The sequence below is a fragment of the Temnothorax longispinosus genome, chromosome 7 (assembly GCF_030848805.1).
Source record: "Temnothorax longispinosus isolate EJ_2023e chromosome 7, Tlon_JGU_v1, whole genome shotgun sequence".
Taxonomy (NCBI): domain Eukaryota; kingdom Metazoa; phylum Arthropoda; class Insecta; order Hymenoptera; family Formicidae; genus Temnothorax; species Temnothorax longispinosus.
Window position 1 is genome coordinate 6,514,424 of NC_092364.1, and position 17,972 is coordinate 6,532,395.

At 33.8% G+C, this 17,972-nt stretch overlaps 1 protein-coding gene across 1 annotated transcript in view; it reads left to right on the plus strand.

Moving 5' to 3' along the window:
* The first annotated feature begins 1,970 nt into the window (after positions 1 to 1,970).
* The window catches only part of LOC139815971 (uncharacterized), a 59,376-nt gene continuing 43,374 nt past the window's right edge, over positions 1,971 to 17,972 (plus strand). Inside the window, exon 1 of the mRNA XM_071783260.1 lies at positions 1,971 to 2,060. The gene's annotated coding sequence lies outside the window, so the exon portion shown is untranslated. The remainder of the gene's footprint in view (positions 2,061 to 17,972) is intronic.

The following is a 17,972-nucleotide window of genomic DNA, read 5'->3' on the forward strand; positions in this document are numbered from 1 at the left end:
TTTTCGGGAATTAATTGACCGAATCGCAAAAAATTATATATGAAGTAGGGGTAGAATTTCCCGGGGAGTGCTATAAACTGTATAGTTTTTCGTTATCGATCTTTTTGGGAATCGGTATCTTTTTGGAAATTGGTTACGAAATTTTTCAGAGCGGGAGAGAGAGAGAGAGAGAGAGAGAGAGAGAGAGAGAGAGAGAGAGAGAGAGAGAGAGAGAGAGAGAGAGAGAGAGAGAGAGAGAGAGAGAGAGAGAGAGAGAGAGAGACTATTTGCGTGTCTTAATACACATGTTCTCCGGGGCGAAGCCCGGCGGGGCATGCTAGTTAGTAATAAAATCATTTTTTATATATTTAAAAAATTATTTTAAAGCAGAAATAAAAAACTAATGTATAAATAAAAAAACGAAAAAACATAGAAAAATTAAGAAATATCCGCAATTAGTATAGGAATCATTTTAATAAAAACATTAATTATTTAATTGATTTTTGTAATAGTATAACAAATATTAGTCGCAATAAAGTTTATCACAATAAAAAGTGTGCAAGTAGAAACTTGCACATTACTTCCTCATAGTTTTTAAGTGTGCAAGTAGAAACTTGCACATTGCTTCCTCATAGTTTTTAAGTGGGCAAGTAGAAACTTGCACATTGCTTCTTCATAATATTTAAGTGTACAAATTATAAATTTAAACATTACTTTCTAACAATTTTCAAGTATGCAAATTATAAATTTGCACGTTGCTTAAGGACGTTCTCCGGTCCTTATACTAAAGAAAATCGATTTTCTTAAGATTTTCTTGAAACTGTGAATATACGTTAATTTAGGTGTGCTTTATGCGTGGTATAAATTTCAGTACCTTTTCCGGGATAAAAAATAAAGATACTGAGCCTCAAAGTTTCAACTTTTACTAATAAAAAGAATTTCCAGGCCAAACGGTAAAAGATACGAGGTTGGCCAAGAGGACCAAAGTTGCTCCTCTCGTCGAGTTCTATAAGGAAAAAAATGCCAAAACTAAAAAAATTAAATTTAAAATTTTTTTTTTAAATTTTGAGGCTCAGTATCTTTATTTTTTATCCCGGAAGAGGTACTGAAATTTATACCACGCATAAAGCACACCTAAATTAACGTATATTCACAGTTTCAAGAAAATCCTAAGAAAATCGATTTTCTCTAGTATAAGGACCGGAGAACGTCCTTAATCAACATTTTATTTCGCTTATAAAGCTTCCTCTATGAAGAAGCCAAATTAATAAATATCTACTAATTATACATAAAAAAATAGGCTTTCTCATAAAAGGAAGCTTTATGAGCGAAATAAATGTTGATTAAGCAACGTGCAAATTTATAATTTGCATACTTGAAAATTGTGAGGAAGTAATGTCCAAATTTTTTAATTCTATAATTAAATAATTAAGTCTATAATTAAATAATTAATTATAAATTAACAAACGAAAATAAATGCACTACAATAATCTACAAACGAAATATAATCAATTTCACATTTTTGAAAGATTTCGAAGAGCTACGCAACAGTAATGCAGTCTACGTGCTTCATGCGTAATTCGGAACGGACCCAAAGTTTCCGTTGAGCGGAAAAAGAGAGAGACAGCTACATATATCCCAGTAAGCAAGAAACACCAAGAAACATTTTAACTACATTACAGCAACGTTTAACATTAATGCAATGTAGTTGAAATGTTTCTTGACGTTTCTTGCTTACTGGGATGATAGAAAGAGAAAGAAGATGGCAGATGTGCGTGGAGTGACCCGCGTGACCGCCCAGGCGCTCGCTGCGTATGTTGGAAGGAGAGGTCGGGATAGATCAAAGGCTGCGTTTTGCCGAACCTCCGCCTCCGCTAGCTAAGCCGCTAGGTAGCAATTAAGTGTGATTGGTTGGATCCAAAGGAAATAACGAATCACATTCAATTGGTACCTAGCGGTTTAGCTAGCGGAGGTTCGGCTGGACACGGCCAAGGATAGTCGAGATCTTTTCTCGCCTAGCTGTTGAAGAGTGCGGACGTACAGTCGAGTGCGGCTTTAGAGTATTCTAGATTCTAGATAGCGTAAGTGTAGCAAACGTAAGCAATTTAATCGGAAAATGAGATACATTGAGTAAGATAAAAAATACATTTCGGAAAATCTTAAACCCATATATATACTGCCTCTCTCCTCCTTCTCCCTTACTTACTTTTATTCACCCTTTGCCTTCACCTACTCCTTCTCTCCCTCTCTTCCAATCCTTTCCTTGCTCTCCCGATGCCTCCCTTCAGCTTTTCCACGTCCCGTCTCTCAAGTTCGCTCCTCGCCTTACTTCCTGCCACGTGCGTTTGCCATGCGCTCACCTCGCTCAATCGACCTGGGAAGTCAGACTACGGGAGTTCGGGTGACGACCAAGACTTCTTGGACGAGGCACAGATTACTGGACCCCGTTTTGCGTGTCGCCCTAGGAAGTTCTAGATAGGTCTCTTCTCTTCGGGAGCAGCGGATCGGTTGCTGGTCTCGAGTCGAAGTTTTTTCTTTCGCCGCGGCGCCGATTTTTATAAAGAGGTCGATAGATTCGGTGAAGAGGCCGATCCTCGTGCGAGCCACGTGGCGGTCGGAGCAGTGCAGATGAATTACGCGCGCTCGCACTCGGCGGAGATTGGCTCCCGTCGGCGTTTGTTGGGGCCGCAAACGTTCGCACACACGATAATTTTGAGCGAATTAAAAAAGGTGGGCGCACCGCGCCCTATCCTCGCCCGACGGATGGTCGGGCGGCATCCGGCGGATGTTTAGCCGGGAGACGATGCGTTGACAAGGGCGCATCGTTACAAAATAAATAATTACATTTATCTATTTCATAAAAAAGAATATGTTACAATGCAGAATATTGAGATCAAAATTAAAATATATAAAATATTTATTTGTTAACAATTTATTCGTAATATTCTATAATAATAGTACAATTTGTTAATAGAAAAGTATAAAAATTATAGTTTCAGTAAAAATTAATGTTTTTAAAAATAGATGCTATATGGATGCTGGTACACTATTCTCTGTAGAACAAGATTTGCAATGTATTGCTAATTAAAATCTTTAGTTAACTAAAATCTATAGTTTACATTACGTAATACACATGCAGACAATATATAGTGTCAGTATAATTAGCAATGTGAATGGAAGGAAGATAAATTTAGATTATATAATCTTTATGCTATAATTACAAATATATGATAAAATTATACATTTTATCATATGTTACAAAAGCAAGGATTATTATTCTCCATATTTTGGTCTATTTTTCAGAGAGAAAATATGACATCCAATTACCAAATTTTACATTGTGAGAGTTGTGATCGATATCCTTATATCGGCAGAAAATCCGTAGGAGAAGAGGATATTAGAGTTGACTTCATCTATCAATTTGTGAAGAAAAGACACGTTAAGATCCACTCTAATCTCAGTGTATTTCATACTGCCCCTGACATAAATGGACCACCCAAATTTTCAAACTATGGAGAACCATTTCAGGTAATTATTTAGAATGTTTAAATAGACGAATTTTTTTCCATGATTTTACCTTTTTGACATATGTTGCCAAGATCACTCTTCTGAGTAACATTTCAAAGATTTAGCTGTCGTTATTGATTAAAAAGTTATTAACAATTAAGAGATATAATAAATAGAATATAGATTTTTTTAACACCGTATAGATAGAACTATAGTACATAATAAGCATGTATAGTATAACGATTATATATATATATATATATTATATATATATATATATATATATACATACTCGTATATAGACTCATACATATAAAGGAAGAGGCTGAATCCTTCTTCCGCCCACATGTATACTGTCTATAAACACATATCAGCAAATTGACTTTCTTTAATTAGCACTATTATATTTCTCAAACTTTTTTGTTAATAACGTTTTAATAAATAACGAACGACGGCTAAAACCTTTGGAAGTTTACTCAGGAAAGTGCTCCCTATAATATATATATGTCAAGGTCAAGGTCGTAGAAGGTTGCTCCTCTAAACTAAATAATTATCCTATTTTATTCTTAATGGAGAAATATATTTTATAGTATGTGTATTATCCATTATATTGTCCTGTACAAAGTAATCGGAATCTAAATTATATGCTACAAGATTTTTTCTACTATTTGATACATTTTGACTTTTCAAAACAGAAATTGAATCGATGGAATAATGATATCGACATTTCAATAACTCCGTGGCAATACGAAGAATCCATGACAAGGCCGCCATGGCATAAACTTAGTAGACCGATCGGAAATAATTATATTGGTATGTAATACCTGAATTCACAAGTAAGATATTGTTAAAGAAGATACGCTTTTGTTGAGAAGAGAGTATATAAATATATTTTCTTTTTTGAAGATATCGAGTTTCATGAAGCTGTATATCCAATCAGAGTTTCTGTATACGAAATGTCACGAAACAATCCTGGAGACGTAATTCAAATTTCGGCTCAAGATGATTCTAATAATGGGTGGTTTAAATTGTGGGAAACTGATTATAAGTCTGAGATTGTACCCCCGACATCAAGATTATTTTCTCCACCCTTATCACACCCGCGTGACTTTAAAACGAAAATGCTAAGACTATTATTTAAAGACAGATCCGATGAAACATTTCCTGGCCTTTACACAAAGCTAGATGCTGTGATGCTTATCGGTACATCAAAGTTGGTCCGTCCTAGAAATTATGAGAAGAGTTTAACTAATCTGTTAAAGGAAATTAACTGCATGTACTTTCCACACCATGAGGATATTCATAATTTAACAGCAGATTTCAAAAATGCACACTTGGATATAGATTATTTGCAACGACATTTTTTTGAATATTGCATTATAATGGAATATTATAGGGATGTAAGGAATCATTATCAATATTAAGTAATATTAAAATCTCTTGTTAATAATAAAACTGAATTTGTTCCGATGTTATTTGCAGCTACATAAGAAGGGTTTCTAAAGAGAGTATTTTGAGAGAGAATTTGATGCACAAAAATGTATCTCTGGAGGTAATTCGTCATTCAAATTGCCAAACATGTGCAAAACATATAAAACACTCTTCGGATGAATCCAAGGAGCTATCACGTCGCAATATATCTGAGCTTCCTGTAAAGTATTCTAAGAAGTTTATTTTTTATAATATTTATTGCAATATCATTTCGTGTATTAAAGTTTTATATTTTATTTTTGCAGGATGAAATACTACTAATAATATTAAAAAACTTGGATCTGATGACGTTATGCCGCTTGAATCGTGTAAATAAACGCTTCAATGATTTGATACGAGATCCTCGACTCTATACACGTTTGAATATACACTGTTCACCTTTCGCAAAGTATTTTGTGAATTTTCGGTTAGATATGGCAGAACGCGATATGAGCAATATATTTTGTTACTTTACATCTAGATGTAAATATTTGCAGCAGTTAGATCTTACAAAAAGCATATTTAGTGTTGAGGATTTTAATAACTTTCTTCATACTTGTGGCAGGCGTTTAACGCACTTAAGATTAGAATACTGCGGCTATTATTCTATCAATAATCTTGCCCTACTTAAAATTTCAGAGATATGTGTAAATTTGAAAGGTATGTATATACATATAAAGTATACGAAACATGTAATTGTCTGGATTATTGTATATGCCCAACACATATCTTTTTTTAGAATTGAACCTAGATCATTGTTATGGTATAGACGAAAAAGGATTTTCGTATCTTGAGAAATTAAGTGGTTTGGAATATTTAAACCTTCGTGATACATCTATAAAAGCTGAATGCCTTTACAAAATACTGCAAAAAAATCAACGGATGCGTGAGTTCAATTTTGAACCTGCAATCTATATAAGAAATACAGCCGCAACACAGTTTATAAAATTGTGTCCTAATTTGGAAGTAATACGTTTACAGAAATGTATTAATCTTACATCGCAGGATATTAACGTTCTCGCTGACTGTAAGAATTTACGAAAAGTGTACCTTCCTGAGTAAGTGTGTGCTTCTTAATTTTTTTTAAATACATGTTTACTATATTTTTGATTGAAATTTGTAATTGCTTTTTTTGCATTTCAAGGATCTTGAAAAAATTACAATAATTTTCTTTGTGCTTTCTCATAGAGAAATCTTTGTTTCTTGTGAAAAAATTTTTTTGTTTTTCTTTGCCAATGTGTTTTAAATATTCTAAAACGTGCCAGACTAGAGTCAAGCTCAACAAAATCTTCTTTCCTCGCTAATTTTTCCAAGCCCGTTCCCCTGGCAGTGGTTTCGCTAGATAGTAGATAGGGACAGTGGGAATCTCGTTGAAATATATTTTTACAAAATGTCTGTACGTGCGCGCGCGCGCGTGTGTGTGTGATATCGGGCTAAATTTTTTTTAATCAATAGACTATTATTAAGGGGGGGGGGTATAGTTTATTCGGCGAAAAAAAGGCATGTTTTTAAGATTTTTTTTTGGCGTAACGGATAGTGTTCGTTTATTGAAAAATTTACATATAATAAAGTAACATTTGAACAACATTCTCCTAAATTTTCATTGCAAAATATTCAAAATTGAGCGAGTGAAAATTAAACCCCGGAGGCGCCTCGAAAAAGCGGTGTGCACCATAACTCGCAACAGAATCATCTGAAACAAAAAAATCAAAATGCATTTGTTAAAGGAGATGTTTCTCGAGGTAATGCCGAGAGGATTTTTTTTTTTCGATTTTTCGATTTTTCGTAGCACTTAGGAGCCAAAAACCCGATTTTCGCTAAAAAAAATCGGCTAATTTGTTGTTGAAAAATTAGTAATTATTAAAAAAAACAGAAAAGCTCCCGGCATTACCTCGAGAAACATCTCTTTTAACAAATGCATTTTGATTTTTTTGTTTCAGATGATTCTGTTGCGAGTTATGGTGCACACCGCTTTTTCGAGGCGCCTCCGGGGCCTTTAATTTTCACTCGCTCAATTTTGAATATTTTGCAATGAAAATTTAGGAGAATGTTGTTCAAATGTTACTTTATTATATGTAAATTTTTCAATAAACGAACACTATCCGTTACGCCAAAAAAAAATCTTAAAAACATGCTTTTTTTTTCGCTGAATAAACTATACCTCCCCCCCTTAAAGGAAGGTTGGTATCCCAGTAAGCAAGAAACGTCAAGAAACATTTCAACTACATTGTATTAATGTTAAAACGTTGCTGTAATGTAGTTAAAATGTTTCTTGGTGTTTCTTGCTTACTGGGATTGAATTTGGCGATGAAGGTAAAGGAGTTCTTTAACTTTATAAAAATTTTGAATGTTTTGAGAAATGTCCGTGGTAGCTTTAACTTCCGCAAATTTTGAGATATTGGGCTATTTATAATTCCATTATATTCTTCAGTCCTTTCTACCCCTATTTTATATATAATTCTTTAAGATTTGGTTGATTATACCTAGCTTTACACGCGATCAAAGGTCGATATGCGGAGTCCATATATAAACCGTATAGCTTGAATTTCCAAAGTCAACTTTGATTTGACATTGCATCGATTGTAAAACCCCACTTGTGCTACTAAGCTGATCTTCTATCAATTCATAAAAAAATTAAACTTAAATTTTGAAAAAAGTGTGCAAATTAGGAACTCGTTTCCTCATTATTACAGATCGATCGCTACCATTGCTCCTATTTTATTTGGTTCATAAAGTTTCTCTATGAGGAAGCCCCAAACTAATAAATACTAATAATTATGCATCAAGCAAAATACAAGCTTCCTCATAAGAGAAAGCTTTATGAGCGAAATAAAATGTTAAATTGCTCTGAATAGGAGCAATGGTAGTAATCTGTAATAACGAGGAAATTTCTAATTTGCACACTTTTTGTAATTGCAATACTATAATAATTATATGATTTTTGTTACAGATTCCAATCTCCAATCACTGATGATTGCTTGCACAGATTACTTCCTTCCTGGCAACGCCTGGAATTAATTGCTTCACGCTGTATTGTCCTTACTGATCACAATTTGAAATTATTAACGCAGTGCAAAAACTTAAAACAGTTAGAACTTTATTACGTGAAACTTGTTACACCTGATAAGTGTTCCACTCTTTTGGAACAATGTCCAAAACTGCAAGAGTTTCATCTCTTATCCTGTAACATTGACGATTGTTTGGTTAACGAATGGAAAGAAAGATATCCGCATGTGTCCATCTATACACTTGAATGATAAATTTGAATAGTTTTGTTAACCCTTTTTATATATATATCTAATACATATATGTATATGTCAATTTACTTTTGAAAAATTATGTAGCGAAAAGACTAGATTGTAAAAGAAGTTAATGCCTAATAAAAACGAGATATCCACATTTATTTATAATTTATTTTCGAACAGTTTTATCTTCTTTTTTCTTTTATGTAATTTGACTCTTTTGGCAGATGGTCATTTTTTTGCTTGAAATAGTTGTTTAGCGAAATATTAAGGCAAACTATATTAAGGCTCTTGGGCCCTTTCCGCTATCACGTAAGATTAATTGTGACGTCAGAAGCGAGAAATGACACGCTGAGAATTCTTGCGTGCCATTTCCAAATAAAAAGATATTTGCATAAAATAAGCACTTCATATATCACTTCAGCACACTTCAAAAATACTCCGAGGTGCTCATGATCTTTACGTCTGCTATATTACTACCAATAATGTTACCAATTGATAATACTTTAGATTATATGCATAATAATCGTGCACACATTCTTGCATTCTTGTTGCATTATTTTCTGAAATTGTATTACAGATCAAAAATCCTGGGAAACATCGGAAACATTGATAAGACCCTTAGTACCCAATTTGGGTATAAAGATGGGTAATAATTAAGCGGTTTATCAAATTGATATTTGCGGGATTTTTTATCTATAATACAATTTTGGAAAATAATGCAATAAGAATGCAGAAATGTGTGTATGATTACTATGCATATAATCTAAAATATTCAATATGGTTTCTATCGTGGCAAAACGAAACATATTAATACATGTGATAATAAATTTGGTAAATACTTCGGTCCTATCATTAAGACGACGTCTTTTCTCTAGTGAGCCCACAGCTCACAGCAATAATCACCGCTTACAATGGTACCGCGTTTACTTTGAAGGAATGTATGTACGGTTATCTCCGGACCTTCGCATACACTCGTTATCTGTTATTAGTTTAGAAAAATTAGCAATTCGTGTCATCTTACCCCCACTTCGTCATTTTACCCCCCTTTCCACTAAAACGTATTTCGCAGATATCTTTGGCTGCTATTGTGCATTATATTTTGATGTGCTCGGAAAGGTAAATCAGCTTTGAACTTCGCCTTTCTATATTATATGTATATATATATACACACACACACACACACACACAATACAGTACTACGCGTGTAGCGATATATCGATCATCATTTTTTTTTGTTGCGTAATATCTATAATTCTTGTAATTTATATATCCTGACTGACTCATCAACATCCAGCTTAAACCCTTAAACTAGAAACTGATGAAATTGGGGACGCATATACTCCTTCCTTTCGTAAGCATTCACTAAGGAGGGAGTTTTAGAAATTCAATCCTTAAGGGGTGAAACGAGGTAAAATATGTTTTTACGGATTTCTTAATATCTCTTAGGCCCGATGAGATATCGACTTGGTTTTTTTAATTTAAAGTAATTACATACCGTAGCGAAACACGCGTATCAAGCTATATCATTAAATACCTATAGAATTTATATTGTCCGTCGACCGTACTCGCGATAAAGACTACTTTGGATGCAGGACGATCGACGGGTACGGCGTTGGTTGACACTTGGTTTAGGAGAATTTTTGAACACGAATAAATATAAAAGGAAAATCGTGTATCGTTTCTTGAGCAAGGATCAAGTAAGAAAATCAGGTACTTTTTGCAATTCTGTTTACAAGTTTCATTTACATTTTTATCGAAAATTATATGTATATGAATATTATCGGATTTTATATTACAATTCATGATTAGTTATTACATTTTTGTTAGCTGAACGTCTAGTGCCATTCACATCTTTTAAAACAAAGGCATTGATTCTTTTATTTTTTCTGTCAGATGATAGTGATATGATATTCAATTCAGCCTAGACGAGGATCATCTCGAGGACAATGTTACATATCCGACAATGCAACACGCACTTGTATAGGAAATCCCGCCACTTTAAGTGGTACCTCTATACAGAAGCAAAGACCACGCTCACTTTTGCGTTTAAAATTATTCACTATACTCATAGACGTAAACATTTAAGAATTTTTTCTTAAAAAAAAAATATATATATATAATATATATAATATAGTTATCGTTTCCTGATATTTTCAAGTTTTTAACACGTATATTTTTAAATTTATAATTCTAAGCGTTAAAAAATGCAAGAATTTTTCTGTATATTTTAATTCATTATAGGTGCCTTTTTGAAAGGAAGATACGGGGTAGATATAACGCCTTTATCTTATTTACCGGGTGGAAGGATAGAGAGGTATCAAGGCAACCTAAATTTCTTTTTCATTCGCGAAAGTACATCGATACGGGAGGTGAGTGAGTTCATAATGACAATTATTCTCAACGGACTGTTAGAAATTCAACTATTAAAATTTTGATGACGATGATGATGTGTTACAGAATGGTGGATTTAGTAGTTTCACCCACAGTTTCGTAATGGAAGTTTTGACAATTTGTTCACACGCACATTATATAGCATTAGGCAGTAACGCTATATGGTAGCGTTCTTTATGACGCAGTGTGTGCTTCTTCACAGCCCTCTCAAAAATCAAGTTAATAAAAAACATTATTTTACCTGCATACACATTCCCACGCTTGTTGCATATTTCATTAAAAAAATATGTTTTCAGGGTCAATGTCTTATTAATGTGGATGGCGATGTCGTAACAGTATCTTATTATGCGGACGAGAAGCACAGTGCTGTTTCAAATTGCTGACCCCAACCTCCACCGCCATGAACGACTATTTAATAATGGCAATTATTGCTGTTAAAAAATATATATAAATATAATGTATATATATTTACCAGTATCAATGCTGTTATAGATAGGATCGTGTATAGCGGTTCTGTGAGACTTTCATTGCATTGTGCAATACTATAGCTTAATCTCAAGTATCTATTCGTAGCAGTCGATATTGTTATTTATTAATTTATTTTACAAAGATAAATATTTGATACTTTTAAAATATTATTTTCTTTATGAATTAATACACTAAAACGTAATAAAACGTGACAAAGGTATAGTCTATTGTTATAGATTAAAAATATCTTGTATATTTAATATCTCTATTGTGTGACTAAATATTTAAATAGTTTGATATTTATGAGTTATAGTGACTAAGCACAATTTTATATACACACACACACATATATATATATATATATATATATATATATATGTCTTAAGTATTTAATGGGGACAAAATCTCAAGCGTATGTATGTTTTGGGGACATTTGTATATTTTGAGGACAGTCCTCAAACTATCCATATATCAAACGTATTATTCGGGGACAATCTCTTATATACACTCTCCCGCATGTTGTTTCAGCCCAGAATAAATTTTATTAGTTACTAATATTTAAAAAAATTAAAATACTCATTAGAGATGGCGCTACTCTGGCCGTTCTGAGAATATTCTGATTCAAGAAGCTGGATTGAGATCTCGTGTCTTTAACAATTAATATAATAATTTTAGATAATATAAATGTAAATAAATTTCTGTGGATGAATAAGTTTTAGACAATGAAATATTGATTTTAAAAATAGAGGAAAGTCCCCTATTATGAAATAGGCTCCTAATATGCGACAGCGAGGTTTCTGCTAAACTAATAGGCCCTATCTGTTGGTTCCACTATGAACTTATTGCCTTTGGGGTAAAACCTATTTAGTGAAAAATTCATTGTTTGATCGTGCGTGTAGTCGTTGCAGAGAAAGAAATTGTGAAATTGGATGTTGTCAAGTGTCATGGATATAAGTCTTTAAACCTTGTTTATTATATAATTAAAAATATTTGGCAATAAGTTCTGCACGCAGCGATAGAATAAGGTCGTATTAATAGGAAAATACGGGATATGTTGAGTTGCTCAATTGTAGAGATTAGATTTGGTGATCGCGAAACCGAAAGGCGTGGTGCTCGTAACATGGGATACTCAGGGTACTCCTGGGTTGCTGGAGTATGAAAGTTATTGTATAGTAATAAAAGAAGAGAAAATACTATATTAACGTTAAGGGAAGGTTTATACGAATTTACAAGACTGTGCTGACCTTGATTTGAGAGGGAAGGATGGAGGGGGAAGATTAGGTACAATATTGAGTATAAGTGGGTTTACGATTGTTGCAAATATGCTTCTCCATTACATTTGTCTTTCAAAAACTTTAAATAAAGTTTTTTAATTGCAATATCATGTATTTTGCACTTTATTAGCGATTTCCCGGGGTCTCTCATATTAGGAGCACACTTTTGCGATTTTGCCGAAAGCTCATTTTTCACATAATTCTAATTTTTAGCAAAATTAATATTTAAATTAAATTTTACATTTCAGCATCTTAAAGTTTATTAAATTCCCTTAAAATGACCTACTATATTTTTCAATTTTGCCCATAGACTTCCAACAATCACACAAAATAGATATGGTATCTCATAATCGGGTACTTTCCTCTACTTCAAATATTCATATTAGAGTGACCTCAATGTATACGTTTTGTATATAATTTATAGATAACCTGTTCAATATTTGATCCAAGAAACTGGATTGAGATCTCGTGTCTTTAACAATTAATATAATAATTTTAGATAATACGTAGGATGTGTAGATGTGTGTGTTTGAGAGAGAGAGAGAGAGAAACAAGCGACGAACGGTAAAGAGAACCGACTTCGTTCGCTCGAGACGGCGGCATCAGTTGTAAGAGGCGGCGGTACCGTTGTTGACAAAACTAGCGACTTTCGGCGTTGATTGATGGCGGCGACTAAAATGTTCGAACAAATGAGAGACGTTTTCTGAAATAAAGTATAAGAGCGAAGCGTTCGAGCGACCGAGTTCAGTCTGAATCTGTCTAGCAAAGAGAGCAGATCGATTTTTGACGAGCTAAGAGTGAGATTCTAAGAGCGTAACGAGTGAGCGTTTTAAGAAACTGTAGAGTGTTTGCGTTGAATTCCCGATTCTTCTGGCCCTTACTTTATAATAATATAATAAACTTATTATAGAACTATATCCCTACAAATATAAATGTAAATAAATTTCTGTGGATGAATAAGTTTTAGACAATGAAAATATTGATCTTAAAAATACTTCAAATATTTATATTAAGGTGACTTTATTGTATGCGTTTTATTTATAGGTAACCTACTGTTTAATAGATCTTAAGTCTGATTTAAACTTTTTTTCAATTAAATATATACAGAGTGTCCCGTTTTAACTTTTGCATCAAAATATCTTGGTAAGAACGAGATTTTAGAAAAAAATGTTTCAGATGAAAGTTATATGGTTTCGAAGAAGACATAATATCACGATCTTGCCTTGAATTGTCCTTGAGTAAGCACTTTTTTAAATTATTTCAAGATTAATTTAATTTTTTTAAATAAAACTATCTTAATTGTATTTTATGTAAATAGGAGAGGTTATTTAGATTACTTTTCTCTTATCAAAACTTGCAAGAGGTTTATTTGTTTTGTGCTATCCTCACTGATCACTGGTTGGAATTACTAGCGCAGTGCAAAAACTTAAAAAAGTTATCGCGCTTCTTGTTAACGCGCGCGGAATTTGATATACCTGATAAATGTTCCATTATTTTGGAACAATGTCCTAAACTGGAGGAGTTTTATTTCATGTACTGTATTTCATGTAATATAAATCAATTGGTTAATGAATTGGTTAATCAATATAGCTTCGGCTTTCGTGCCAGATTTCCCATTCATCTCTCATACGACTGATTAACCATATCCTGAATGAAGCGTTAATTAACCCATTCGTGGCCTGCGATCGTCACATCGATAAGAATTACGCTGCCACAATCATGAGAAACGCTTCTCGTGTGTCTCGGATTCTTGTAGTACAGATATATAACCGTGGTATAGTAATCAGCACATGACTTTTGTCCGAAAGCGACACGAAATGACAAGAACAATAATATTAACACAAATATACTATATGAATGCAATAATAATTAACTTCCTAGTTGAAATTTTGTCTTAATATTTAGAACCTAAATAACGATTCTTTTTCAGCAACATTTTGAATTCGTATTCAACAGTTGCTAGTCTAGACTAATAAAAGGATCTCGAATAAAAATCATTTTTTCCAAATAATTGATCGTACGTTCGCACGGAGTACACTTGACGAAACTGTCGCATTACGGACGTGAAATTATGTATCCATGCATAAAGTGACATAAAAGGTTGCTCGATACCTCTTTCAGCATATTCGACATTACATATTTATTTTTATGCAATACGTATTGTCACTAACCTAAATTTGCAATGCGCTGAGACGAGCGATTCTATAATCGTGCAACGATCGCGTTACAATGACATAATAATTTTTAATGTTCCAACGATAGCTGTGTTTTAGTCCGACATTTATCGGCTCGCAGTTTTAAATTGGAATATATATGTATATTCGTTGCTTGTAATATATAATTAAGCTCTAAGAACGAGCTTTGTTCGCTAGCCCCTTTATGAAATTATTAATAAGTTTTTGCCGCTCTATGTTGTATTTTCTGCATTAAATAAAATATGTAAAAAATTCAACTGTAAAAAACACAAATCTTATATATGCTTACATATGCTCTAATTGACGGTACCGGTCGTGATTAGCGCAGGAAATGATCGCAATCACTGTTAATCAATGTTGATTGTATCATTAGTTGCAGCAGACATCACGCCGAAGTTTGACCAGAAAATATTGAAATCTTCCATAAGATCGGTTATTCTTGCGAACTATTTCGCGTATGACGATGTCGTTTAGATTAATAAGAAACTTTACAATGCAAAGCTAGGCATATCCGTCATGTTTGCGGAGAGATCAGGAAAGATGACGGATTACGGTTACAAAGCTGCGCTAAGTGGTTTTATTACACTTTATTACGATATTCCACGCGATTGCCCACAAAGATTGCGAAAGAACGGAAGTGGTGAGGTGATACGCTGCACTCCCTTACGAAAAAAAACTATTGAAATGCTAATAGTAACTATTGAAATAATAATAGTAACTATTAAATGCCAATAATTATAAGCAGTGATTACTACTGCAATGCTTACTGTAATACTGGTAATAAGTAGTGTCCACTACGCAATTATTACTATTGAACAGTGTAAATTATTAGAATGTAACAGTAGATACTACTGCCATTAGTGCCAAAATTTAACAGTATACACTGTTATACTAATCATTCAACAGTGCGAATTAATAGTGTGCAGAAGTTTGCCAATATTAAACCAAATAGTGCACATTCTGTATGGTGCAGAAGTATATTTCCGCTATGGATGCACACATGAAAGTTTAATTGGTATGATATAAGTATATATATATATATATATATATATATGAGCGAAAAAAACATCCATAAACGCGTTGTGGACGGTGCTGATCATCCAAATACCGAAATAAGATATTTTTCCGGTGTGTGGACGTCTTTATTATCCACAACGCGATATGTGCATTTGAGAAACGTCCACGACGCGTTCTGCATAACTTGATATGCTCACCCGTGTGGAAAATTGTTAAGGCAACCTTAATAAACTTCGGGGCCTTTAAGGGCTTAAACGTGGTTCCCTAATAAGGATTTCCACATTATTGCCAGGCTAGGTCCCAGTAGGGCGATATCAATTTTGGGTAGCTCAATTAATGTGTGGCCTGAATAAGGAAACTTAATAAGGGCCTTGATGGGACTTGATCAAGGTAGCGATTATTAAAATAGAGATTTATTTATTTTAAAACCTAGTCGGGATTTCGATAGAAAAGAAACATCAGGGCGTAAATAAATTAAAAACTCTTCAAGGTTATTTCGATCAACGTAAAACAATTTAAATTCTTCATACATTAAAAAAATTTTTTAAAACATTTAAAAATATAACATTATTATTTTATTACTCTTTTTAAACTGAATTTGTTTCTTAAGATAATTTTTGAAAAATTATATATTTGCGCTGGTTATACATATGTAGACTATATAAAACACTCACATTAAATTAAGAAGTAGTCTACCACGTAAGACAGTTGGCTCACGATCCAGAGGTCCCGAGTTCGAATCCCACCAGGTAAGTGTTTTTTTTCAAATACGAGAAAATATTTATAATCATAGACTGCATCTTAAGAGACAAATTTAGTTAAAAAATAGTAATAAAATTTCGAAATAAATAATTTTTTTGTCGGGTGAATATTCGTTTTAAAGTATTATTATAATTCCTGTGGCATTAAGAGGACTGCAATCTTAAGTCTAGTGTCTCATGGTTAGAGGATATTCCTCTAGATTTTAAAATATCTTCTTGAGACCGTATTTCAGAGGAAAATCCTCTAAAATCAAGCGGGAGCCACTAAACGACAGAATATTTTTTTTGGGGTGTTCATAAGGCAATTATCAGGCCCTGATTATTTAGCCTCTAAGGGCCCTCAGTGAAAAAGCGTGACCGGCCTTAAACGGTTCTTATTGGGCTTCCACATTAGGGCCCAAACAAAGTTAGGGAAAATTAACAGGGCCTTATCAAAGCCCTAACGCAATTTCCACACGGCACAAAGCAAATTTACTTGAGAATTTATAGGAATAATATAAAATTAGGGTAAATGTTTACAATTAGGGTCTCCGATGACCTTGACCTTGACATATGTTGTCAAGGTCACCCTCCTGAGTGACCTTCAGAAGGTTTTAGTTGGGGGTCGCTTCTTATTAAAAAGTTATTAACAAAAAAAGTTTAGAAAATATAGCAGCTATTTGAGTATTGAAAGGCATAAATGACTAATATATATGTCGAAACAGTTCACGCATACGCTTTCCACGCGAACCGAGGTTCACGCACACCCCCCCGTGCTTTCGGGGGAGGTGCGGTAGCCCCGAAATAGTTCACGCATACACTTTCCACGCGAACCGAGGTTTACGCACACCCCCCCTGCTTTCGGGCCGCCCGAAAGCACGGGGGGGTGTGCGTGACCTCGGTTCGCGTGGAAAGTGTATGCGTGAACTATTTCGGGGCTACCGCACCTCCCCCGAAAGCACGGGGGGGGTGTGCGTGAACCTCGGTTCGCGTGAAAAGTGTATGCGTGAACTAACGCGTCGTGGACGTTTTTCAAATGCACATATCGCGTTGTGGATAATAAAAACGTCCACACACCGAAAAAATATCTCATTTCGGTATTTGGATGATCAGCACCGTCCACAACGCGTTATGGGTGTTTTTTTCGCTCACTGAGCGATTTCGGTGTTTGGGCGTAACATATATATACCTAGGTTTCCTTATTTTTGTCTAGTGAGGCCCTTGTAAGGATTTGATAAGGATGTTTTAACTTTTTAAATACTTATTTATTAGGGCTAACCGGATGAGGTCCCGATCATAATTTTAAGGCATGCCATAAGAAAAGTTTTCTTATTTTTGTCTAATAAGGCCCTTGTAAGGATTTGATAAGAATGTTTTAACTTTATAAATATACTTTTTTCATAAATATATTTACGAATACAAAATTTCATAATAAGCCGGCACTGGTTTCTGACAATCACCCGACATTAAGAAATATTATATCATATATCCAATTCAAAATTTTATTACTCTTTTTTAACTGAATTTGTTTCTTGAGATGATTTTTGAAAAATTATATATTTGCGCTGGTTATGACATATGTAGACTATATATAACGCTTACATCAAATTAAGAAGTAGTCTACCACGTAAGGCAGTTGGTTCACGATGCAGAGGTCCCGAGTTCGAATCCCACCAAGGTAAGTGT